The 26,449-nt window shown below is 43.3% G+C and overlaps 1 protein-coding gene and 1 long non-coding RNA gene across 12 annotated transcripts in view; one reads left to right on the top strand and one right to left on the bottom strand.

Annotated features, from left to right (window-relative positions):
* Positions 1-6,698: 6,698 nt before the first annotated feature.
* LOC115397866 (uncharacterized) lies at positions 6,699-18,474 on the bottom strand. Its single transcript, XR_003932538.1, has 2 exons — positions 18,247-18,474; positions 6,699-6,837 (listed from the first exon to the last, which is right to left on the bottom strand). It is a non-coding gene; the product is annotated as an uncharacterized LOC115397866 (long non-coding RNA).
* The window catches only part of mef2cb (myocyte enhancer factor 2cb), a 60,654-nt gene continuing 41,008 nt past the window's right edge, over positions 6,804-26,449 (top strand). For all 11 annotated transcript variants that reach the window (XM_030104350.1, XM_030104353.1, XM_030104352.1 and 8 more), the window contains exon 1: positions 6,804-6,927. The gene's annotated coding sequence lies outside the window, so the exon portion shown is untranslated. The remainder of the gene's footprint in view (positions 6,928-26,449) is intronic.

Genomic DNA, 26,449 nt, shown 5'->3' on the forward strand with positions numbered 1-26,449 from the left:
GCCTCACTATCACACATCTGAGCCGGGGAATCCTCATTTAGACACACATTATATTCCACTCCACTTACTTTTCTTCACAGCGAGATGCTATCAGCTGCTTGTTGAGAGTGTGGGAGAAGTTGCACAGCCATGCTGAGTGATCTTTAATTGTCAGGAGAACGGGGCTCAGGTCAACAGCTGCAGGAGGGACTTCTGCTGCGTCATGGTTACCATAGGAATTCCAAACGGTGACGACTGAGGGCTTCTGTGCCGCCGCTCAAATGGCACGAACTTTATTTTACTCAAATCCGAACCTAAGTTAGTGTTTACGGTCCCTACATGAAACAGTCATGACTGTGGTGTGAAGAAAACCCGTCTCAAGGTGAAATAAATGGCAGTGCCACGTGTGAGTCCACCGTATCGCTTTGTCAGCCGCAACTGCACTCATTTGCACATTTTTGTCAGGTGAACTGAAACATTTCAAGCATTCAAGCAAAAACCACCACTGTCATCATTTTCTCCTCGGTGCTCCACAAAAACACAGTGCTGTGGTTCGAGCTTTAGCTGTAAATGTAGGTAATTCAAGCTTGTGATTTCTTTTTTTTTGTTTTTTTTTCTTTCATGTTTCCCATGAAACCTGCTCAGATGTGGGATCTGCTCCATTGTTGCATATTTACAGCTTTTGCAACACTTTGGTAAACACTGGTGGACACCTCTTTGATCTGACACACACACACACACACACACACACACACACACACACACACACACACACACACACACACACACACACACAAAACAACAACACTGGCATCTTCTCTCCCATTTATGGGCACAATTAGAGAAAGGGCAGTGAGAACAATGAAATAATTGTGCCTGTGTTGGAGTAGTTCATAGGGAATTACTTTCCAACCATTCAAGAGGAGGGAAAAAAAATCATTAGCAGAAAGTGAGCTTCTTTTTTTCCCACTCTTCAAGCAATCTGTTGGAGACAAAGAGAACTTTGAGACACGGAGACAGAAAACAAGGCACAGGAAGAAAAGGAGGGGAGGTAAAAAAAAAAAAAAAAAATGTTTGTGTCACAAGTTAGAACAAACATCTCCGATAAATAAATTGATATTTCCTCAAAATGAAAGTCTCACAGTAACATCCACCAATTAAACAGCGCTTAGGATTAAATAATATGAGTTAAAGTTGAGGGGAAATAGCTCGGTTTAAACCATGTGATGAACCACTCGCCTGGTGCAGACCTCCCCTTGCAGGCAGCACTCTTCATTGCACGTCTCTATACAATTGTTTTGGTTTTTTTTCTCTCTCTCTCTCTCTACTGTATGTGGCAGATGGCACTCTGATTGCACCTGCCATGTACGCTTGTATGAAATACATGACATTAAAATGTGATTATGAATATGTAGTAAGAATCAATCTGCAGACAACAAGCTGAAATATTCAAACTCGTTTGTTTTTTTCAACTTATTAGATTTTTTTTCTTTAATTACAATTATTAGTTACCTGTAATTAAATCCAAGAGCTGTCTTTCTTTAGAATGAGATATTGAGAAAATGTGTTCCGCCAGCCATATCTGCGTCTGCAAGCACAAGTTCATGTGACCGAATGGAGGATCAACAGGTCTGATCAGCAGCTCGCCCAGCAGCGCTGCGTCCCAGACAGTCACAGGACCGCGATGCTTTTTCTGTGATGTAACTGGAGCATCGGGCAGAACAAAAGGAGAGCTTGTTGTTCAGCTTGCGCTTCATCCATAATGCAGAAAAGGTGTACAGACAGAATCCTGTTGGTTAAACACAACACATGCAAATCACCCGTGCCGTCTCCCGTCAGGTTTTACCGTGTGACTTTTACGGCCTTCACAGCTTTTCAGATTCTGTTGTTGTTACATTTAGGTCTGTTTTTATACCGTGAAAATAGTATTGCTAATAGTAATAATACTGAATAAATAATAACGATTATAATTTTGATTACATTTTTATTTCCTGACTTCTAAAAGCAACAAATGAGAGTTAAATTTATTTTTGTTTTACTCCCTTTGGTGATGTGAAACAAATAAAGAGAAAATAAAAAAGGTTAAACTCATATTTCAGTGTAATTCCATTTAAAGAAATAGTACCTACCTATAAAATTCTATATTTTATTAATGAAAGTGTGTTCACGTTTTAATAAATGTTTGCAAATCTGTATATGATTCCATACAAACTATTATTAATAATAATCCACTTTTTTCAAAGACGGAATATCTCCTCTATACTGAATTGTATGAGAGAAAAGACAGCTTAATATTTCACGGTCTTGTCTGAGTATACAAATAAATAGTTCCCTATCATCATGAACTTCTCCGTGTTATATATTTTGTACAATGATGACATATGATTTGAATTAATTAAAAAGGATTTTCTCACCTTTGCAACCGTAATTATAAAGTACGGAGGAATTCTTGAGACTATAATTACTGATGATATTGCCCTCTGAGTTTCATTACAAACCTTATTAATAAGGTGCTCAAAATCATGTAGAATATAAGGCTTTGGATGAATCACTCACGAGCCCAATGCAGATCGGCAGGGAAAAGTCTCTCATCTCTCAGTCAAGGTGTAAAATGACTTCTGAAGCAGGTATGTTTTGCCTGAGAACAGAAGCCAGATGTTCAGAGCAAATCCTGCAGAGTATGGATATCATCTGTGGAAGGGAACAAAGAGCGAGGGAAAGATGGTGAGATTTAAAATGTGTTCCATATTGTGAAACAGAAAAGAAGAACAAGGGGAAATGTTATTAAATCATATTTAAAATAAATATTTTGTGTACTTGCACTTGATTACTTTTCTCTTTGTCTTAAAACAACTTATGCTCCATTATATAATTTAATATAATGTTTTACAGCAGCTGTTTTTTTTATCCACTCAGCCATCCTGTTTTGAAGGGAAAACATGTTTTCAGTGAGGATTTCCCCGTGATATATCAGGCTTCAGTCTGGGCATGCCCTTTAAACAAACTCGAAATGTAACACGGACTATTTCAGACCCAAAACATGTGATGCACATGTGTAAAAGTGAAATCTATAGATTCCCAGCTGAGCCTGTGAGTTAAATCGGCCTGCAGGTCTTTTCGTGACCCCTGTGAAGCCTGCGCTTGTCACATCGCGTTGCGTCAGCGTTCTGTCAAAATACCAAACGTCGCTCAGATTCATTAGGGAGCGGCAGGCGGGGAGAGAATGACTGAAAGCGGTAAATACCAAATCAGGCTGGGAGCATCCTCACACGTATCCCACGTACAACAAATACTCGGTGTGTCTCGTAGTCCTTCTGTAATAGCTGGCTAATTCTCAGGAGCAGCGAGGCAGAGTGCTTGACAACATCATCTACTGTGACAGGCAGATTGTGTTTTCACGTGAGCATGATCGACAACAGATTGCACCGAGCCCGGGCTGTTCCTGTTTGCCCTGGAAATGTGTTTGTGTTTATCTTTTTTTTTTTTTTTTTTTTTTCTTGAGAGAGGCATTCCTTTCTTTCTCCCTCTGTTACCAAAAACACGCACACAAATTCAGGCACTCTGTTCTGCGTATGTGTGTGTGTGTGACACATGCTGTGAAGTGACTGCCAGGAGAGGCTTAAGAAACAATCCAAGCAAGATCAATATCAGCAAACCGCACTTATGTGTTTGACTTAACATCCAGTCGCAGTTTCCCTTCTTCTCTTTTTATGCGCCGTGGATGCCAAACCTCTCGAAATTTCATTTATCCAAAGGCCTAAAGTGTGTGTATACACACTCTGACATATTTAAAATTACATAATTGTTTTGGCAAACTGCAAAACTGATTTTTCTCCACCGGAGCTTTGATGAAACTGTCAACTCACACTTGTGCACACACGCAACCACACTGCTCCGAGCACAAGCCGAGGACTGTTCTTGGAAGGTGGGCCAGTGGCTCATAAGTTGGACTGTAAAAAGTTTTAGATGGTGGGAAACTCATAATTTGGTTCATTTTGATTAATGAAAAATAGTTTGACGTACGATAACACAAATGTCATAACCTCTAATATTTAACCTACATCACGCTCAGATTGTTTGCACATGCTTATTAGGTATTAAGCTCTAAATTTCTCACATTTAAACAGCATACTGCAAAATGCAGTGTAGCAATAATCTGACTACAGCTTTGAGTAGTAGTTCCCGTATTTAGAGTTCGCTGTAGATCCCCACTCTGCGGTCTCGAGAGCAAAGCATACAGTCGATCTTTCCTGCTTTGCATTAAATGCGTGAGCACTGAGTGAGGCTGTTATGAGCCCTCACCATAGGTTTATCCCCGCAGACGAGTCAGACATTCATTTATGAATATGCATGAGGTAGTGTTTGCCTCTTTTAATGATTTCTCACCATTGTAATGTATTCAATACACTTCCCCCCAATTTATTTCTCTGTATTTCACATGGCTATTAAACACACACACACTCACATTACACAGATTTTAACTCAATTTGTGCAGTATATTCATTTACGTGCAACAGTGACCATTTTACCAGCAGTATCCTTCTTCCTCTCCCCCTCCTCCTTTTCCTGCCTCTCGGCTTTACTTATCCTCTTTTGCTCTAAGGTGCCAACTAAAGACAACCTTAAGAATCACAAACACTGGAAGGACCTCTCCAATCAACTGCTGACACGCAGCGCAGAAAGTTACCAGAGTGGAGACGAGTGAGGACGGCAGTTGAAGGAACATTGAACGTGGTACGTACAACTTCCTAAGCACCGCTTACTGTCCATGCTTCCATAGTTATTGATTTATACACACAAAGAAGTCTGAAAGAAGGGAGGAAAAAAAAAGGACTTTGGAGGGTGTGAAATCTGTCGACTGCATTTTTTCACACATGTTGATATGTAAAGTCTTTTATATCTGTCATGTTGCAATCATGAACATACCTTATTGACTTATTATGGAGGTTTGGGGAGCAGAGGAAATGCTATTAAAGATTAAAAGGTCACGTGACGTGAAGGTGGTGTCCAGAGTCATCAGACACCGGCGGCTACAGTTACGGGCTGCTATGTCCACCCGTCAGGCAGATTAGCCAGCTTGATTTATTTATTAACTGATGTCCCGTCATTTCCGACCCTGACTGACTGACTGACTGATTTACTGGGGGTGGGGGTGGGCAGGGGGCACCGCATACATGACTTATGCTTCACAGGTGAACTTCAAAGGAGGAGAATGATTAGGCAGCCACTAGGTGTCTACTTACACTGTACTGAGTCTGTCATGCAGACTCAAGCTCATGGGGAGGTGAGTATTTCTGTGCATATACACACAGAAAAAAAGGTTATTAAGACATATTTTACTCTCATGATGGAATACTGAGGACTGTTCGCTGTATGTAAACCATAATCTACTCAGAAATATAAGGTTCAGATATCAATGTTCTTTTCATGAGGGTGGATTTATAAAAAAATCTGCTGAACTACAGTAGGCGTCATTCAGGATAGCCATTAAAAATTGTCTAACTGATACAGCAGCCATATAATGTGAGTATAATAGAAGCCTGGTATTACAAGGCCTATCTGGGATACATCTCTGCACAGAAAGCCAGTGCACTGCCTGTCTGTGTCTTATCTGAAGTGGCAAACTTGCTGTTCTAATTGTTATCTTCACACTAATAGAGTGGATGTTTTGAAATCATTTGGTTGGATGGATAAAGGCTTGGTAATTCCCCCATGCTTACTGTCTGTGTCAGGGCTTATCTGGAGGAGATAGCTGGGTCCCGCCGAATGATTGGCGGCGTGCAGGAGGTGGAAAGTGTAGGAAGTGTCTGAGAAAGAAGGCATGCACTTGCAGACATCCCAGGAACTGTTATTGTGTTTGAGAATCTATCAGACAATCTGATGCAAGAATGACTTTTCAGTTCTACTTTTACTTTAAGGAAGCGTAAACAAATCGTGAAATAGTGATTTCAAGAACAATCATTTCATTGTTTTGTTTTTAGTTTTATTTTAAAGTTGCAATGTGTTTGAATTCACCCACAACAAAACCACCAACTTAGTGCAGAGTGGATCTGGCTGTTGCAAAGTGGGCAGAATGCGAGCTCTCAGTTGGTTAATTACTTAAAGTCCACATCCCCCATCAGCCCTCTCCAGCGGTCCTCTCCTGCCAGTTAATTGTGTGTCCACTCTATCGACGCCGGCGCGATAATAAAGCATTAAGAGCCATGCCTCGTTCATTAAAGTAGAGTTGGGAAATGTGAGACCGCCCCCTTTCAGGAGTCAAAAAAAAAAAAAAAAAAGAGGAGACAGGAGGAAAGAAAAAAATTGATTATTTCTCCTCGCACCGGGAGAGTGAAGAGGGAGAAAAGAGAGACTCGGACGGGATTGTGGGACGGAACAGAAAGTGCGTCTCAACATCACTGTCAAGCTCCGAGACGTCCAGCAGCGGACCGGCAACCGGCAACCGGCACCGGCAGCACCTCCACCTCCACAAACCGCCCCACCGAGCCCCCTCGCCGCTCACCGGCACCGCGCGCAGACCAGGCGCTGCGTCCTCACCGCCTCCTGAACAGGCACTGTCCGACCGGAGAGAGAGAGAGAGAGAGAGAGAGAGAGAGCGAGAGAGAGAGAGAGAGCAAGAGAGAGAGAGAGAGCGAGAGAGAGAGAAAGAGAGAGAGAGAGAGTACTTTTCTCTGACATTATAGAGACTCCTACCACGCACTGTAGGTTACTTTTTTTTTTCCTCCCGGCGCCGTCTTCTGCTAAGTTGCGCTCCTGGATTTTAAGTGCGTCTCGACGAACTCCGTCCCCCAGCAGGCGAGCGGCTTCCACCTTCCTGTCAGACGGCCGGACCAAACACCCGGCAGGCGGACCTCTCTCCTCGCTTCATCTGTGGCTCCATCCGGACAGAGATTTCACGCGGAATAAGAAAAAAAAAAACAATAATAATTTTTAAAAAAAGAACGAAAAGTAAGTACCGTCCGCGCACCACTCGCAGCTCATTCGCGAACATCCACGAGACACGTTGCGCTCATCATGCGCTCTTTATTTTTAATCGCGCGGATGGAAACTTGAGGGTCGCGCGCTGCCTCCCTCCTCTAAGTACAGTAACTGCGTTTATTGATCGGCTGTGACCACTTTACACTTATGCCGGTGACAACTGTGTAATATGTCCCAATTACGGGCTGTTTCTGGTCTGTTAGGAGGGCGAAGCTCTGCTCTGGTGTTTTAGGGGCTGTTACTGCTGCTCGACCTTGTGTCGCTTTCTCATGTCCACATGCAGGCGCACGGTCCCAAAGCCACAGGACAAAAAAAAAAAAAAAGAAAAAAAAAAGGAAAGAAAAGAAACTGTTCAGGCTGCCCTCTTTAACATAAAGCATCATGTTCTCTTTTATGAGATGTCATATGAAAAGTTGAACTATACTTTTCCCTCTCTTTGCAGCTGTGAAATAAACTTTTAAAGTAAACTAAAGCAAAGATAAATTAAGCAAAAAAGTGTGTTAATAAGTAGGTTTTTTTTCTAAGCAATAGACTTGGAAAACATCCCTGTACAATATCTGCTCTTTTATGTGGTGCATGTGTAGTTTTTTTTTGTTTTTTTATAAGCACACTAATGTCTTTTAAACATGTATAAAGAGAGACTTCATAAAATTGTCAGGAACTGCTTTTACAGGTAATAAAACATTGCCAGTGGACAATGCCAAATAGTGTTTAACTTTAAAAAAAATATTAATTCTTGACCTGAGTGTGCTCACACACACGATAGATACAACTCCGATAGCTGTTTTAGAGACTTCTCAGCATCTTCAGCCTCACTTCAGAATTTCTTCACTGAGGCTTTAAGTCTTTAGACTGACTTATTAGTCTAGTCTGACTGTATTAACCAGGTGAGTTTCAGTCCCATGTTGCTCAGCTGAACCTGTTGCAGTGAGACATTTTCAGGATGACACCGTAATTGACTTGGAGCAACTTTCACAAGTTACAGCTTCAGAAACAAAAAATGCACGATTCGATGTTGACCGAAAGTGTACTGATCAGAGATCCACTGGCATCACATGTGTCGATAAATTAAGGATAGATTCATCTTTTCAAAGTACAAGAATACACTTCATTTCATTTCAGGTCGACTGTATAAAAGATGAGGTTGTGGGCATTCGGCTCATTCTCACTAACAACATGACTGTAAAACAGTAGTTCTACGGTCATTCTCTTGTAGATTTCTTATTCATTTTAACAATAATTTATTGAAATTTAATGTGATTTTTTATAATAGATTAAAAAAAGCTTTTTACAGTTTGTACTTAGGATTTGGAGATTGACATGACCTAATAAATTAGAAATACAGTTAGTTAAATTACGTATTTATAATTCAATCTTAAAAAGTATTATTTTGAAGTGGGCAAGTGTTGCTGTCTATTACAGCAGTCTAATCAGTATCTCTGCAAAGCGGTTGTGCAGTCACTTACTGCTTGATTGCTTTTTACACTTTGCCCATTTTGAAAAAAGTCTTTATATTCGAAATATACGTGATATTTCAGATCCATTTTTAAGATGATGTGGGGCCAGTAGCATAGCTCAATTACCTTTTGTTAACATTTATTGCAAATTGATTATTTATGAAAAATCTAAGTTTAATAATCCGTACAAAAGATTAAAAAAAAAAAAGACTTTACACATGGCCTTCCCTCGTCTGACCATCGTCAATGAAGTTGTTCTGTGTGGCCTGTCTGGCCTGTTGCTCTCTTGGGATTTAGCGATAGGTTAATCCGCTCAGAGGAAGGTGAGCACTCGCATGTGGACCTACGATTACACACAGAGGACTCTGTCAGCCAAGCTCTGTAATCTCAGAGACCCTTTACAAACACACACACACAGACACACACACACACGTGTGTGGTTGTGCGCGCACACACACACACACACACACACACACACACACACACACACACACACACACACACACACACACACACACACACACGCATGCTTAGACAAAAGCACGTTCTGTCTCCTTTCTCTCCCTGTCGGTTCCACACACACTTTTACACACATGCACGCATCAACACCCACACAATCCGGCCTGCGCTGCTTTTGTCTCTCTTATTCTCTTAAGACCTCTCGGTTTTGACAAATCATTTGGGATTTTGGGGACCGATTCACAAAACCAACAGTGACAACACACTCTTACCCTTCTCACAGAGAGGGATTAGAAGGTCACGTGTCCCAGTGATTGGCCGGGGCATTGAGCCGATTGTCAGGGCACTTTGCTGTACACCAAGGGCTCAGTGAAGCTTTAGTTAAGTGAAGGGAAGGGACACATTGTGTTTCATGCTCAGGGTTTTGCCATGTGTTTCAAACTCACTTAGGCAGAATCAGCTTTGGACAGACTGCTGTTAATATCTTCAATCATAAATGTCTTAATATATTGCCAGTAAATGTGTAATTAAATGCCTATAAATGGCTTTTATTGAAAGGCGGAGACGAGTATCACCACAAAAAGCAAAAAAGAATTGAGCGTTTTTAAATATGACGAGCTTGCGTGTTTTTTTAAAAAAAATATGGAATTAATTACAATACTGAGTTTGAACTTTCAGAGCTGCATAACAGATCAGATTTGTGAAATCTTAACTTAAATGTGAACATGTAATGTATATATATTTAGGCTAATACTTTAGAAAATGAAAAAGAACCTTTCTGTCTTCAACGTATTTTTTTTCACTAACGATTTAAATATTTTTGAAAGACTTTGCTAAGTTTGCCCAGTTAAACTCCAGCAAAACATTCATGTGCAGATTGCAGCTTGGCGAGATCTGCAGGTAGATACTGAAGGGCTGTAATTGGAGTTCATGTCCTTTGGCTCAAATGAGGAGGTAATTTAAAAGTCAGATGCAGAGAGGTTTATTTGCCACATATGTAGAAATAATGCCGCGTTTAAAGAGACAACACGAAGCGAAATATATAGCATCAGGTAATATTGAAGGGATTTGTTTTAACAGAATATGTGAGTCAACGTAGAATATTTGTTTGGATTAGAAGATCACTTTTTTCCTTCAGGTTTATAAGCTGATAAAACTACTTATAATAAATGAAATCCTTCTTATTTATTGCAAAAGTCAGGTGTTCTTCTTTTTGCTTTGTGGGAGAAAACGTCTCCGTTTACTGCTTTTTTTTAATGCCTTTAAAAGTAAAAGCGAAACGTGTAGGGCTCAGCCTCGCCATGTGTTTATTTACTCGTTTGGAGCAGACCTCACTTTCATTGTTCTGACTGTCGCACATGTTAGAAATGTTTATCCAAACGCATGACTGCCTCAGGACCACTGTCTGTGTATCTTCATAAGAGCAGCAATTACTCATGAAACTTAGGAAAATAATCTAAAGTAAATACCACAGTCCTTGAATGGTTCGTGGAGGATCGAATGCATATATTTGAATATGTCCTGGTTTCTGCATAATGATGCAAAGTATTCTTCTGTCTCTATCTAGTAATTAGCAGTGACGTTCAGCAACTTTCTCTGTACGCTGTAAGTGGAAGGGGGTGTATGGGGTTTGTTCACTGGGGTGTTAAAGATCACAGAGGAATATATCAGCCTTTGATGTTTAATTGTATTGTAAAACACACTTTAGAATATTTCTGCATAAAGTAGACTTCTGGCTGTGCTGTGCTTTGTGTTTGCTGTTTCTTTGTGTGTTTGTCTGTCAGTATGTGCCGTGTGTCTGGGAGATGTGTGTGAGTGTGTGTGTGTGCGTGCGTGCGTCTGTCTTCAAGTTTGTGTCCTGTCCCTGTATTTGTGTGTTGGGATGTTTGTGCTTTTGTTTTGTTTTTGTTTTTTCGTCTGAGTTTTGTGAGGTTGTTGCTGGTGTATATTCAGATGAAAATGCGTGTTTTTCTTTCCCTCCTTTATTCTCGCAGTGAAGAGGGTAGGATTTGATGTCTGGGATGATGGAGCAGTCTGGAAAACAGTGTCAATGTGAGGGCTGAAAAGGCAAACTGAGACGACAGACGCGCGTGGAAAAACAGAGAAAGACGCACGCCGAGAAAACGTAGACCGAAATTGTGTTTGAGCTCAGGTTAGTTAAAGGCTCGGCGACAAAACATCCAGGATCTTATCAGGTATCGGTTATTAAAAAAGCGATGCTTTTGTGATGTCATGCTTAACAGACTGATCTAGATGAACAGGATGTCCTGCCTTCTTCATCCTGTTTCCTGTTTCCTGCCTGGCCTGTTGGCCATTATTGCAGCAGCTGCTCGCTGGGTGGTCTTGCGCTCAGCACTGCTGACCACACAATCATATCGTCAGCAGCAGCCCACCTAAAGAGACACCCAAAACACCTCACCATACTTGAGGCCCGCTCTCCGAAATATTTGGACAGGGAGACGGTCCTGGGAGGAGAGAAGGCTGGAGGAGAGCAGGGAGTCGCGGACTTCGGGTGATAAGACAAAGAGAAACATTTACTTTGGAACAAAGGTTGATTTGGATTTGTTTTTTTAAGCGTTGGATGGTTCAGATCAGGAACCCTCCAATGCTAAAATGTGAAAATGAAATCTAAATATTGGCCGCATTACTATGAATTAGTCCAGCAGCCTTCCCGCCAGACACTTGTTTCAAGTTACCTTAGTGACATATTTTAAATATTTCTTTTTGATACCGGTAACACAGACAAATAGAAATATAACAGGAAACAGAGGTGAAGGGAATTTAGCGAGTTTTAGGAGTTCATTGGAGGGAAGAGTCTGTACTGTTCATGTGTTACTGTAGGAATGAATGTTCAAAGGCAGCGACAGTGTGAGTGTTCAGTGTTAAAACACTGTGCTTGACCTGTAAATGCTGAGTGTGACTTCTCAGCCCCTAATATATTTGCAGATAGATACCCCCCCCCCCCCCCTGCCACCACCCGCCCCCTCCCTCCGTGTCCCTTTGGTGTGGGACACATTTGGAATACACCCAATGCCAACAAAAAGAAAAGAGGTGTGGAGGAGAAAGTGAGGGGGGAAAAAAATGTAGATTTTTTTTTTTTCTTTCCAGTGGCTGTAATTTATCTTTGTCACAAGTGCAACATAGCCGAGTCATTCTGCAACAGAGTCCAGTGAGACGCACAGAGGTAGCTCTGTGCCTTGGCCTCACACAAGCTCACATCCATCTGAAACTCCTGCTCAGTCGGCTGCCACAATCTGTGCTGCTGCCGCCACTGCTCCCCATCCTCGCTGCTGCTGCTGCTGCTGCTGAGCTTCACATTGCTATCGGGTATTTTTAGCAGATCTTGTGTTCACACTGAATTCAGAGGAATAAGGGCTTCTTTTTTTTTTTTTTTTTTTCATCCAGTCATGCTTTTGTGTGATGTTGCTTTTTGTAATAAAACAATGTGACACTAAATTACCAACAATAGACAGTGTGATTAATATGTCTGTCTCTTTTTTTTTTTTCCTGCTTTAAGGCACAATATTAGAGTCTTAAATATTATAGTTATTTCTCACCCTCATCTCTGGCGTCTGGGCAATTTCTGTCCAATCAGGACACTCGCCTGATAACCCCAAGGGGGGCTGTGCTTTTTGAGAATGCTGTTAGCGTTGTCTTAAGTTTAGGGAGAAAAAAAACAACAACATGACAATCCATGCTCAGTGCTTTCTCTATTTTACCGAGCGCAGAGTTTAACCAGGCGGTGTCCTGCCAAAGTCCACACCACTGTTCCTTTCCACTGTCATCTGTGCCATTCCCACACCAAAGGCCAGCCTATAAAATAATGTGCAGAAAAAGGGCCGTTTAGAACACTGCTGACTAAAAGTGAAGCAAGAGCAGGACAAAGGAAGGAAGAAAAAAGAAAAGTGAGAGGAGCTCCGTAAAGAAATTTCAAGAAATTGCGTTCAGTTTTTTTAACCCGTGGTGCATCAACTAAAGCCCTTACTGGCCACGCGTATAAAAGGAAAACTTTGAAAGCATTAAGCTGAATAAAATTGAGTGAAAAGACCCAACTTTCCATTTCTATCATTAAAATTGACGCCGATGGATAAACTTCTTTCTGGATTTGTGGAAAATCCACACAACATTGACTGTCACTGTCCTAGTAAAATCTGAATAATCCTAAATATGGCTTCGTACAAGTGTCCACTGAAGTCATGCTTTATTAAAGGAAAGCGGAACAAAACATAATGTTTAGCAGAACTATTTCATCATAATTTGTCTTCGTGCCATGCATTTACAGTTATCATAAAAAAAAAAAAAAATGAGAGAAGAAAAGAAATGTCACCACTTATGGCCACTTTCTCAATATCAGATTCTTTCACTCCCAATATCACCTGATAAATTCCAGCAAAATGAAGTGACCCGAGGATGAGGAGCAGTGGAGCAACAGACACACACCCATTTTCTTTCTATGTCAATTTTTTTCCTGTACATTTTTTTTTTCCTTCTTCCTTCCTCCTCTTCAGCCCAACTCCTTCTGCCCCGTGATGTATGGCTTTTTCCTACAGCGGCTCTTCCAAAGTGCAGCTCGTGATGTCATTAATTTTATTCATACTTTATAGATGCTCTGTCTGGAAAAAAAACGAGAGAAAACGAAGAGGGGCGACGTGAGAAAGAGAGGGAGGAAGATAGAGAGAACGAGAGAAGGGGGAGAGAGAGAGAGAGGAGAAGAGATGGTGTTGCAGAAGGAGATTTTCAGTGCAGTTGCATGTATAATGAATGAGAGGGCACTTTGTTTGAAACTCCAGCCCGGCGCTTCACTTCAAGGTTTGCTGGGCAGAGTGGGGCCTTGTGATCTCACACCAGCCACTCTCTTTATCCTGCCAATAGATGCTTTCACCTGGCACTGTGGTTCGACCCAGTGGAAAAACAAATAACCTTGTGTGTGTGTGTAAGAGAAACACAGCATGTGTGTGTGTGTGTGTGTGTGTGAGAGAGAGAGAGAGAGAGAGGAGTGACAATGGAACAAGGGGCTGGGTGGAAAGGGTGAGGTGCGGGTGAGAGAGGGAAGAGGTGAGTTTGTATAACAGCACCAGTGCAATGACGGCCAGACGATACTGAGGAGAATACTGGCACCGAGCCCACACATCCTAAATAGTGCTCTCTACAGAAATAGCTCAGCCTTGATATTGACTTTTGTCTGCTGTTAATGTGTGTGCGCGCGGACGCACGTCAGCATGCTCAATAGGGGAACATGGTTTTATTTAATAGGGAGGAGTTTTTTTTTTTTTTTTTTAATTTGTTTGTTGTTGTGCACGTTTATTTATAATGTGTTTATGCGCGTTTGATAAAGCGGGAGGAAAAGAGAGTGATGGTGTCTTCGTTCGACTTTTATCGTTCCGGATAAAAATGGCCTCTGTCTTATTTTTGGCCCGGCGCTGGACTCATGGTTTTATAAATAGCAGAGGAAGTGCGGGGGATACCTGTCGTGGCTCCAGCCTCCCTCCCAGCAGAGTCCCAGTTCCTCCACGTCACATCCATCCATCGCCGGCCCACTCCGGGCCACGGCGGAGCAGCCCCCTCGAGGGGCCAGCAAACAGGATGGGAGTCAGATTGAGGGTGTGAGAAAATCAGTCTCGGGAGTAAAAGCACAAAAGGGCGCGCAGTTTAGCGCGGGGAGCCCGAGCTAACACTGTCAGGTTTTGTTAAGCACAGATTACAAACGACCAGCTTTTTCCTCTTTAGTCACATTGAGCAGAGTACACGGATTTAACAGCGCAGGAGAACATCTTGGAAATGTGAGTGGTGTTTTTCATCTTTTAGGTTATGAATGTGAGATCACAGGGTGTGTTTTTTTTTTTCTTCCCTCCACTCACAAAGTTATTGTCGTTCCACCAGATGCCATTTAAACATTCCTGTGAGTGTTACCTGGCTGGCTGTCAGTATCATTTCTCTCTCATCCAGTGGGCACTTTCTTATGGGACAATCTGGCTGGAAATTTGTGAGTCTCATAAAAGTTTTAGAATGACAGAACACTCAATAAAAAGATGTTAGCACAGAGAGTAAAACTGAATTACGTTGTACTATCTAACAGTTATTTACGATTGAAAGGATCAGATTACTCAGGGTCAAACTCATTTGTAATATCTCAATGACGTGGGTGAATAACAGTCTTGTTCTTTTATTTTACTGGGCGTCGTACTCTTCAATCAGACCGTTTGATTGTTTGGCTTTGATGCCACTTTATCACCCTGAGACACTCTGTTATCTTTAATTTGTATAAATGCATCTCTGGTGCACTTCAGCACAAGACATTGTCCGCCCATTAAAAGAGTAATACTCAACACATTGTTCTATTTTCATAGGGTACAATATGAGTCAGAACCAAAGAGCAGGAGCAACCTTAAAGAAGCGTGACTGTCCTTGGTGAACTCTCTTTACACAGTAAATGAAAAAATAAATGTCTATTTTTTTTTTGTAAGTGTTTTTACCCCCCGCCCCACCCCCCGTGGAGGGAATTGTGCCGCCTGTTATTAATGTGCTTTTGACAGCTTAATTTGATAAGCGGGCTACTTGTTAAAGAAACCTTGGATTGTTCTCAAAGCAAGAACATGATTTTTTTTTTTTTTTTTTTCCCTTCCCTCCCGTGTTCTTCAAAATGCTGCCGCACAATCTGTCGATGACCCAGTTCTGAGAGATGGTCGAAAACAAGGAAGAGCAATGCAAAATCCACAGGGAGAAGAAAGGAGAGGAGGCAAGAGGGTAGCGGGAGAGATGGAGCGCACGATAGAGCCAGAAAGGAAACTATAAGTAAGAAAGGCACTTGTGGGAAGTTAGCTCAAATGATTTTCTTTCTTCTTCCTCCCTCCTGCCTCCTTCTCACTCTTCCTCCTCCTGCGCCGAGCAGACTACCTTCTCGGGCTCCTCTTCCCTGTAGCCTAATCGGAAACGCTGGGAACGATAGCGGGGATTAGCTTCCACTGCTCGCCCGTTCCCCTTGGTTAAGTACACGTGTAATGAGTTGTTTATTTGGGATAATGCACAGTAGGTGCAGCAGAAGCCCAGAGCTGCCCTCACCTCGCTCCTAACACCGCTTGCAAAGACGAGACACACACACACACACACACACGCACACACACGCGCACAAACAGCAAATACGTGCATGCATTAAATCTGTAACACAGCCAGTAACGCAGAAATATACATGCGGCATACGTGGTGTGAACACTGACATGCGCAGGTATGCGTTCGTATATATGCGTTCACACAATCAATCCTCCTACGAACACACCCTCCCATGCAGATTCCCACACACAGCTGTGATGCTGGTCACTCGCTCTGGCAGGCTGTGCAGGGGGAGAAGGACTGGCAGTCTGCAGTTAAAGGGGTTCGGATGATTGTTGTTTCTGTGTGTGTGTGTCTGTGTGTGTGTGTGTCTGTATGTTCTCAGGCCTCCGTTGGGTCATAAGTTCGGGGGATTTTTCTCAGGGTGAGGAGAAGGGAAAGGAATTGAATGATATGAGAAAAATGAAGGGAAGGGACCATAAGAAGGAGAAGGGATATGTTGTGCCCACTGGTGTGTGCATGTGTCCAGTGCTCTTGTGTGTGTGTGTGTGCCTGTGTGCGTGTGTGTGTGTGTGTGTGTGTGTGTGTGTGTGTGTGTGTGTGTGTGTGTGTGTGTACGCACCAAGTTTGTGTGTATGTACATGAAGTGGAAAAAGCTGTTGCCTTGTGGAGGAGACGTGCTCTGCTATCATTAGCGGGGGGGTTGGGGTAGGAGGGGGGCAGTCGAGGTTATGTGAACGGTGCAGCTGTGCTCGCAGCAGAGGGATTTGAGTGGAGGGGTGGGGTGTGTGTGTGTGTGTGTGTGTGTGTGTGTGTGTGTGTGTGTGGCGGAGGGGGGGGTGCACTGCAGGCAGCCAGGTCCTTCACTGAACCACGAGCTCGAAAAGCATATGAGCAGAGAGGAGAAGAATTCATCCGAGCGTCGGGTCTTGCGAACCAAACGCAGCTTGCCGCCCTCCGTCCGCCACCCCTCCACCTCCCCACCCCTTCACTCCTCCGCTTCGGCCCTTTATTTCCCAAATAGGAAAAAAATAAATAAATAACGACTGATGCTCAATGGCAGGGATAACATTGCAAGAAAGAGGAAGAGGAAGAAAAAAGAAAGACATGATTTATATACATTGCAAGCTCAGCTTCTCTGCCAGCCATGTGTGGTTTTTACTTTCCATTTTAATCTGCGGCTCAGTCAAAACAACATAATAATTTCATCAGTAATATTTCATAATAGTTAATTTTCTTGTCATTTATTAGGAGTAAAGAACTCGTCTAATTAGCTCTCTTTTTGTTCGGGGTGTTTCTCTCCAACTCGACTTGCAATTCTAAAATCACTCAAATTTGTTTAAAGCTTCTTCCCCGCCTCTCTTATTCCCCACGCTGAAAAAGTTGGAACCCACGTAGCTAAGGACGGCGAGGCAGACGACGACCCAAACTTGCTTGTCAACCCCGTGTGATCAGCTGCTGCAGCGAGAGACAAGGCAGAGGTGGCTGAGAGACGACAGAACACAGAATGGCATCGGCATGCACTGCTAATGCATTCAGCCTGCCACCGAATCCAACAACAAGGCAAAATATCACACAACTCACTTCACAAGATGTTCCTACAACAACAACATCAACAATCGCAGACATATAAATGCACACACTGGCGCAGACAGTCATACAGTCGCACACAGGCATGCACACATGCATAAATAACTGCACACAGCATGTTAAAAACCAACCATGAGGAACAAGAATTTGAAAGCAAACAAACAAGTCAGAATGTAAGCAACTTGTCTCAGACTTTGTGACAGAAAAATAAATGAAAAATGAAAACAGCACCGTCTGTTCCGTGAGAAAGAGAGCTAAAATGTTGCAGCGCCTGACATTCGCATTTTGTAAGATGATATATATCTGAAAAAAAAAAAAAAAACCCCAAAAGTTTATAAAATATGTGAGATTACTGGCAGATTGTAGTGTAAATGTGAGCTACGTCAAGCACAACGGTGAGCGCGGGGCTAAAAATAGAGTGTGGTCAAACAGCAGTAGCGCTTCGGCAGGAGGGGTCATCGCTGCGTGACACAGCGGCCTTCACTGTAGCCACATATTGAGAGCAGAGGCGCTCTGCCAAGCCTTGTAGATTCACAGCAGTAATCTAATATTTGTTTGTCTCTATTATTTCACTCTCCCTCTCTTTCTCCTTCCCCCGCGCTTGCTTATGGGGGTTAAGTAACAGTAAGCTTTATCAGATTACTGGGTCTGAGGTCTCTTTCAAACCTCTCTTTGCCATCTTGATGTTGTGCAGCTGTGCAGACTCTTTAATCACAAGCTATCTTTTTTCACTCACCCTCTCCTCCTCTCTTCCCTTCTTCTCCTCCTCCCTCCTCCCTTAACATATGTTAATTGGCTGCTTTCTGTGACAAATTACGAGCGCTCACTTTGATGAGGTCGGGTTGTGATGGTGCTGGGAGTGGAGTACAGTGGAACTGCCAGACCCTCGCCAGTTCCCCCTTTAACCACTCCAAAAAGGAGCGCGGCACCCAGCCGATGACTAATGAGAGGCTTGGTCTGGGTCTGGCCTCGCTCGAGCCTTAGTGGGGCCACTCCCCTAAACAGAGGCTGATCTGTAGGTACCGTATGCCGCCACACGCCCTCCACACTCCATACAACCTTTCGCCTCTTGCGTCCCACCGCCAGCTCTCCTCTGGGAACCGTAACACACTGAAAGTATTACTCTGTGCGCAGAAAAAAATATGCATAGGATCCTTGTAGGTCGTGACAGTTTTTCGTTATTAACTTTAATATATGAGTGTTTGATTGAGACGTTTATTTGTGTTATTGAAGGCATTCAAATTACAGAGGAATGACATGAATTAAACACACTTACTTGTGTCTAAAGTTAACGTTTACGGCAGTGTGGATGCGGTGAAGAGACACTGCCTGGAAACATTAAACTAATCTCGCTTAGACAAACACTAAAATTGGAACAGTCTCTGTTTAATGATGCTCAGTGTCAACAGGGAAACAATGCTCACCAATAATCAGCACAATCAGCTTGCGGTAGAGAAAATAAAAAAGGAAACCTAGTGTTTTGTTTTTCAGTCTTTTCTGAAGTGTTGGTGGTGGCTGCATGTCATAATGTGACCCTGTGTCGCTTCTCTCGCTTCTGCCTCGTCTGTCTCTCACTCTCTAATATCTCTCCCTTTCTCCGTCACAATCCCTCTCTCCTACTCTATGATCTAGGTTACTTGGTTTCCTAGCAGAGCACAGGGACCAGAGGAAGAAAAAAGAGAGAGAGAGAGAGAGAAAAAAAACAGAAGGTCGAATCTATGAAGGACATCCTTGTTGAAGTATGCAACCTTCTACTTCTCTGCAAATTACCCACACACTGTGCACAGACTCAAAGCAGAGCTGTAGCGCTCATTTTAGCTCAGCAAGGCTGCGACCGTGACGCGCGACGCTGCTGAAGTGTCACAACAACGGGGGGAGGTACCAATAATGTTCCATCAGATTTGTTGCGTGGCTGTCATGGTTGTATTTTTAAAAAAAAACAACAATAATAGTATCGCTGCAGAAATCAAAGTTGCTGATGAGGCGAGACAAGGAAAAATAGTAAATTCCACAACTTCCTCTTCGGCCTGCAGATGCTGACTGAGTTCCAACAAACAGTCCCACAAAAAGAAATCGGTTATTTTTAAGTCTTCCCAACAGCGAGCATGCAAAATAGGTGAAAACCCCATAAGCGAGAGCAGATTACCACACACCCCAATCTGACAGACGCCTGCAGATTTAGACTGACATGCACGGACGTATGAGGGTGGCAATCGGAAGCTGGTTAAAAAAAAAAAAAAATCCACCCGGCACCTTGTGGCTGTGTGAGGGTTAGCCATGTTAGCATTAGCCTGCGGGGCCTAATTGAGGCCAGGAGGGAGCATTTAATAATTGCTGTCACAAGATCAAATTTAATTCTCCTCTCTTCACAGCCACCACTGCTGTAGGGTAGAGTGAAACAAATTGTCATCAGAGATTTCTAAATGAACAAAGCTTTTAATTAGGGTGATTAGAACACTGTGGCAAAGAGAAAGAGTAAGGGGTGGGGGTGTGATGAAATCATCAGTGGATCGTCTCAACCATGATGTCTGGTGTTGATACAGCGTGGGGTGACGGGTTGGGGCGCTAGACTACCGGGGAGATGCCACTCTGTGCAAGTAAGCGACCCCGTCGCAGAGAAATCACATCCACTGTTTTCTCAGATGTATTGTGGTGGAAAGCATAATTGATTGTTGTTCGACTGCAGTGCTGTGCAAGTAAGACTTATAGAGGTCTCTCCTTCATCAACGCAAAGTCAAAAAAAGTAAAAGATAAATGCATGGTTTCATATGTTAAGTTTACTAATATATTTAGATTCTTTCATATCATTCCTATAATTTTTTTCAGATCAGTAAATATTTGGCATTAAGAGCAGTGGAGGCTTAAGACTGGGGAAGCCAGCTTGTAACTGTAACTTTACAGCTTCCACTGGAGGTCTCTGAGAATTGCCCTCAAACCCCAAAACTCCAAGCTGCATCAGGAATGACTTCCTGTATCATCGAACATATAGATTACATGATCCAGTCAGGGAAACCAGAACCAGCGGCCGAACTGCAGAAAAATAAAAATGAACATTTCATATCATCGATCATTTTACGTTATTTACATCATTCCTGAGAAGAGGTATGGCCACTTCTCCAACAAGGCCTTAGCTTTTCAAAACACACACACACATACACACACTCACACGCAGACTTTCTCCCCCTCTTCCCCCCTCTGGAGAACATTGCTAACATCCTGAGACATTGTCATACTCGGCAGAGTACATAATTGGGTGAATATGTCAGTGCTTTGTGTTCTTAGTGACATGACTCCCGGCTGTTCCTGTGGGGGCTGGGTGCTCTCATTGAAGGGTTTGTACTGCAACTCCACTGCATTGACTTATTATTCATTACATTGTTGCTTGTTTTATGAACATATGAGCAACGCAAGCAAAGAACTGCCTCCGTTTGTGCTGTGAAGGAGTGAATGTTCGCCGCCACACGTGTGCGTTAATTTTTCTGCACCTGTACTTTCAGTGTCAGCATTTGGTTACACCTGGGTCCGCTGGTGCACGGGGGCAAGGTATGAATTTAGGCAGCGGTTCAAACAGACTGGAGAGCAACAGACAGAGGGAGACGGAGGGAGAGAGAGAGAGGAAGAAGTGAAACAAAACTGTGGCTGTGTTTATGAAATGAAACGAAACTTAACAAGGTTATTTGTGTTTAAATATCAAATGTGTGTCTATCCGCGCAATCAGCGTCACCTCCGTGTTCAAAACAACTTCAGTACTTCTTTTAATCCCCTCTTCATGCCACATTTCACCCTGTTCTTACCTTGTGCTGCCTCACCCCATTAAGATGTTTTTTTTTTCTCCCCCTCTTATCATCTTTTCTATCTCATCTTCATACTTGAATACATTCATTGCCCCTCTCTTTTCTCTTGCCATGGAAAGAATGAATACACTAAATGGTGATTCATCCTCGCCTTTCCGGGGCCTCTCCAAATTGTGCCTCGTCTTTGCTTCTGCTTTTTTCTTCTCTTCTCCTTTTTTTTTTTTTTTTTTTTTTTTTTTCTTGATACCATTTTTTTCCAGCCTGGCACAAGGCTGTACGTGTGGCGAGTTGCGGTCCCCAAAGTTTATTTGTTGATCACTCACGGCTTCGAGCCACTGTCGCAACCAGAAACTGCTTAGAATTAACAAGGAATCCCTTTTGTAGCCGCAACAGCGGCTCTTCCTCCCCGTCCCCGTGTGTCTGGCGTCGGCCGGCGTTTCGCGCGTGGCCTCTTGCTCGTCTGCCTTTGGCCCGGCAGCTGCAGCTTTACAGATCCTGGCCCGCTTTCAAAGAGGGGGGTTGACGCATTGTGTCAAGTCATTTTGTCCTTGGGGAAGTCGGCATTGGGTTATGGAAAGATGGCTCTCACCTGTCTCCACGCGGGGCTCTGACGGATGGCTACCTGTCTCCGCTGCTGCTCTGAATGCCCGAGGCCCGCGCTTCCCGGTGCTGAGTGAGACGTACAGCTGCCCAAACGAAGGGCAGACCTCTGCGTTCGCAGACCTCTCTGTTCCTACACAACTTATCGTGTTTACCCGACAGCAGAAGATCATGCATTATTCAGCGTCTCATTACTAAAACGCGCACCTGAGTAAATCGACGGTTTAATTTAAAAGTTTTTGTTGTACAATTGAGAATAAATTTGATATTATTTTGATCCCTTCGGGACTTGGTGCTCACACCTCGAACATTTACATTTAACCGCGTGAATTTCTAGAGAGCACATATCAATACACATCATAAATTAATTTTTTTAAATAAGATATTAAAATACCATTTCCAGTCTGACACTTTTTTTTCCCAGAATTTGCCTTTTTCGTTATGCTATGTGCTTAACGTACTTCCGATTTATTTCTGATGCGTTCACATATTAAAACGCTCAAATATAGTTTGCATAGTTTGATCGCCTAATTAATTCAAATATAAATGCTTGACGAACAATGTAATCAATACACCATGTCATATTTACGCAAAAAGAAAATGAGAAACCCAAGAAAGGTTTCAATTGTTTTAGAAATTAAGTATGAGATATCTGAATACGTTCATAGAAAACGAGCATTCGGCCTCGTCGCCACTTAAAAGCGGCAGCACACGTCTTAGGAGCTAGAAGTATTGAGAGAAAGAAGGAATTTGTCTTAAGAAAGCTTGTTGCACTTGTTTATTTGTCCTTAATATCTGCCAAGTGAGATAAAAGATGAGAGTGGCAGCAGGGTTTGTGTGAACGGAGTATTTTAGGGAAGGAAACACCTTTAGCACCTGTGATTGTCTGTACTGATGTCACATCCTTCCTCCTGGCTTCGTGTGTGTGTGTGTGTGTGTGTGTGTGTGTGTGTGTGTGTGTGTGTGTGCGTGTGTGTGTATATGCGTGTGTGTGTGTGTTTCCTGTCCTCTCAGACCACGGGACAGAGCTGCCGGATTAAGGGATAAGAGGAGAAAACAGTGGCGACAGACAGAATCACATCAGTTTAAAAATCAATTAGGATTTAAAGTTGAAGAGTAAAGTTTTAAACTGAGAAAGGAATCGAGAGCTCATCTCGTAGCACCCGAGCTGCTACTTATAACAATATACTTTGTTCTATAGTGTCAATCACACTTATGAGTGCTTGGCAGGGTGTAAAAAACTTGTGCCAACCACAGGCTATTGGCTCACTCTCCTCCCCATCAATAGACAGGTGTCTCAGTTCTGAGGCACATAGAGATTGAAAATAGAATACATGTGAAACCGTTTCTGTCTTGCTAATGATCCAACTAAATCATGATCTAATAAAGAGAGACAGGTGAAGACATATTCTCCGACACACCTATGAAGACACACAGACGCGCGCAGACACATAGACACACACATATCGCAGTCTCTTAAATTCAAGTTTAGCAAGGATACTCGCTGAGGGAGGGAGGAAAAAAAAAAAGGAAGAAGGAATGAACACATTATGAGATGATCCACCACTATCACTCTAATCCCCAGATGTACATGTTGCTAATCTCTTTAGCTGCTAACATGTTAAATTAGCCCTAATATCTGCTGAGATTCAGAGCCACAGAGGCCCACCTACGTGTGGGCTACCGCCCAGGTTTAGGTCACTCTTGTTCCCCAGCACTCCAAAAAAGATCCAGACATTGGAGTGGGGCGGTGGGGGCGGAGGGGGTTGAGGGAAATAGCAGTGATAGCCATTCGTCACCCTGCCTATCTCGCTCTGACAGATGGGGAGTGCGGCGTGCCACATAGAAGAGTCACTGCCTGTAATGACATTAGAGGCACAATGAGACCTGATACACATTTTTCCTGTTCCCATCCAGCCTGGCCATCAACTCAGCTCTATTTTTTTTTTTTTTTCTTGATCCTTCCCATCCTCTCATTTCTGTTGGTATATCTCCTTCCACCCTGACAGGAGATAAAGTGTTGCGTTCCACTATTTACAAATCAAAAGCAAAGACACACACACATACACACACACACGCACAAAAATGCACTCACACACTTTTAGACAAGCCAACATACACATCGCTTCAGCTAAAAGACAAAGTAAAAACCTCCCAAAAATCTACACATCTAAAAAAAAAAAATTGTTCTTGAGCGAAAAAAATCTTCTACATGACAGAAATGCTCTCGGAGAAAATGGAGCACTGCAAGTGTGTACTGACACCCAGATTGTATTTAGAAAACTGTATTAAAGCGCGTTTTTCATCCGCTTCTTCAAGGAAATGGGAGTTTATTTAAGAAGAGAGCGCGTTTATTTAATGTACCATACACCTCCTAAAAGGTTTACTTACTGCAGTGTAATATGTTATTTCAAATCCTCACAGCCACATTTCCTGGGAGGGTGGGGAAAACTGCTATATATGTGTGTGTTTTTTTTTTTTTTTTTTTTTTGCTTTTTTTTTTATCTTGTTGATATTGTGTTACAAAGGTGAGGTTTCAAGAAAAACAATCTCCGGTCCTGCCATGATAGATCACCTTCTGCAAATTCCAATTATGAGCAGAATTAAGATTTGTCAGCAACATTTGTCCAACAGTCTGTTCTTCTGTTTTCATTTGTATAGTTCTGCCTCATGTTTCTCTGAATCCAGGAATTCTCTCATAAGTGACCACGTACAACTTTTCTTCTCAGAACTGGGGTTCGTGTGTTCCGTTCACTTCTTGTCACATCTGTTCTTCCTCAGAAGCAAAACTCTGCAACTGTCTTTCAGAATGACGACACTGTCCAGTGCGTGAGTCAGTGAAGTTCCTTCTTTGTTGCCCCATTGGTTCAAAGAAGTCATCTTGACTGCGTGTCCTCAAAAACAAATCTACATTAACAAGCGCCCGACAGGCGTCTATTAGAATGTGAAAAAGCACCATGTGCTGTATATTAGTTTTTAGTGACTAAACACTTGGGAGAGAGGCGACCTAGAATCAAGCCTTGTGGTGCACTGAGTGTATATGTTCTCATTGTCCTCTCAGCTTCACTTCTGAGACACAGAGAGAAAATGCTCATTAGATCTATGTGCTGAATTGCTGCTCCCTCTCCTTCTCTCCCATCCTCCCCCAACTTTCATATCTCTCTCTCTCTCTCTCTCTCTTTCTCTCTCTCTCTCTCTCCATCCGTCTGCTTAACAGATGGGAGGGTCGTGGGTACAGCTCTTCCCCTCCCCCTGGAGAGGCCTGGTGCCTGTTCAAAAGATCCCTCTTTAAGCTTCACTCCCTTTTCCCTCTCTTCACTCCATTTCTCTGTTTTCCTCTCACCACTCTCCTCCTTTTTTTTCATTGTCACCTTTCCAACGCCGAGCTCAAAGACATAAAACAAGCGGCGGAGCAACCGTTGTCCTTCTGTCTGCTTGGTGCCACTGTGCTCTTTGACCCTAGCAATTGCCCGGCGCAGCCTCCTTCCAGTTGCCAGTTTAGTGTGAATACGGGCATGCCGTCAGTCTGACTCCACAGAGCAGCGATCTCTTTGTGTATTCCTGATTTTACGCAGCTTCATTCCCTCTTCCCCTACTTGGGGGATTAGTAAATTGGCTTAATGTGTGCAAGCTTGTTAGTTCTTTCTTCTATCTCACACTGTGTGACTTAAATTTTTCTCTTGTTACTTTGTCACCTTGTTTGCCCTCCTAAAAGTCAAGTGTCACCGTCGGCGCCCTGTGAAACATTCCTGCTGCGGACGGCTGTCTGGTGCCACTTGACCACGTTTTCCACGCGGTGTGAGGTTCCGACGTTTCCCTTCATTTCGCGTCACGAGGCCAAATTGGATTCAGTGATTCAGTGGTAATCTGTTAAGTTAACTGATGCTCTATCCACTACAGGGGGAGGGAGAGGGAAAGGAGCCCGATGAGGAGGTGGGCACTCGGTTCTTATCCAGGAGCTGCCTGGCACTCATATGGGACGGAGGCGAGTGTGAGGAAAAAGTGGGGAGGGGGGTGACAAGAGAGTGGGGAGAGGAGCGGGGATGCAGGGAAGGCAACTTGCGTCGCTGTGTAGGAGGAGGTAGAGGGAGCAGGAGGGAAGAAGGGGTTTGGGAAGCAGGGTGGGGAGGGGAGGGGAGGGGAGGGGGAGGCACAAACAGCGGGCTAAGCGGCAGCAGAACCTCACCTCGGGGAGTGTTGGCTGGTGCTGGGAGCCAAAAGCAGGGATTAAATGTTCAGGACACAGGCTTAATCTTAGTGTTAATGTTACGTAAGGCCTAAGGTGTTGCACCAGCGGGTGTTGACATTGAGAGGTTCAGCGCTGCTCAGTGGGCTGTGGGAGGAACGAGGAGGAGGTGGAGGCCAGGAGGCAGGGATCATGGAGGTAACGCCTCCTTGTTTGGAGCTGTGCCCGGGCTGGGTAGTGTTGAGTACAAAGACTGGGAGGGGATGATGCTGTCAGCCAGTGATTGAGGTACGCTGGCTTGATTGATATCCTTGTCTGGCTGTCTTGTGCCAAGCGCCTTAGTGTTGGCTTGTAATCCC

Source organism: Salarias fasciatus, chromosome 12 (genome assembly GCF_902148845.1).
Source record: "Salarias fasciatus chromosome 12, fSalaFa1.1, whole genome shotgun sequence".
NCBI classification, from domain to species: domain Eukaryota; kingdom Metazoa; phylum Chordata; class Actinopteri; order Blenniiformes; family Blenniidae; genus Salarias; species Salarias fasciatus.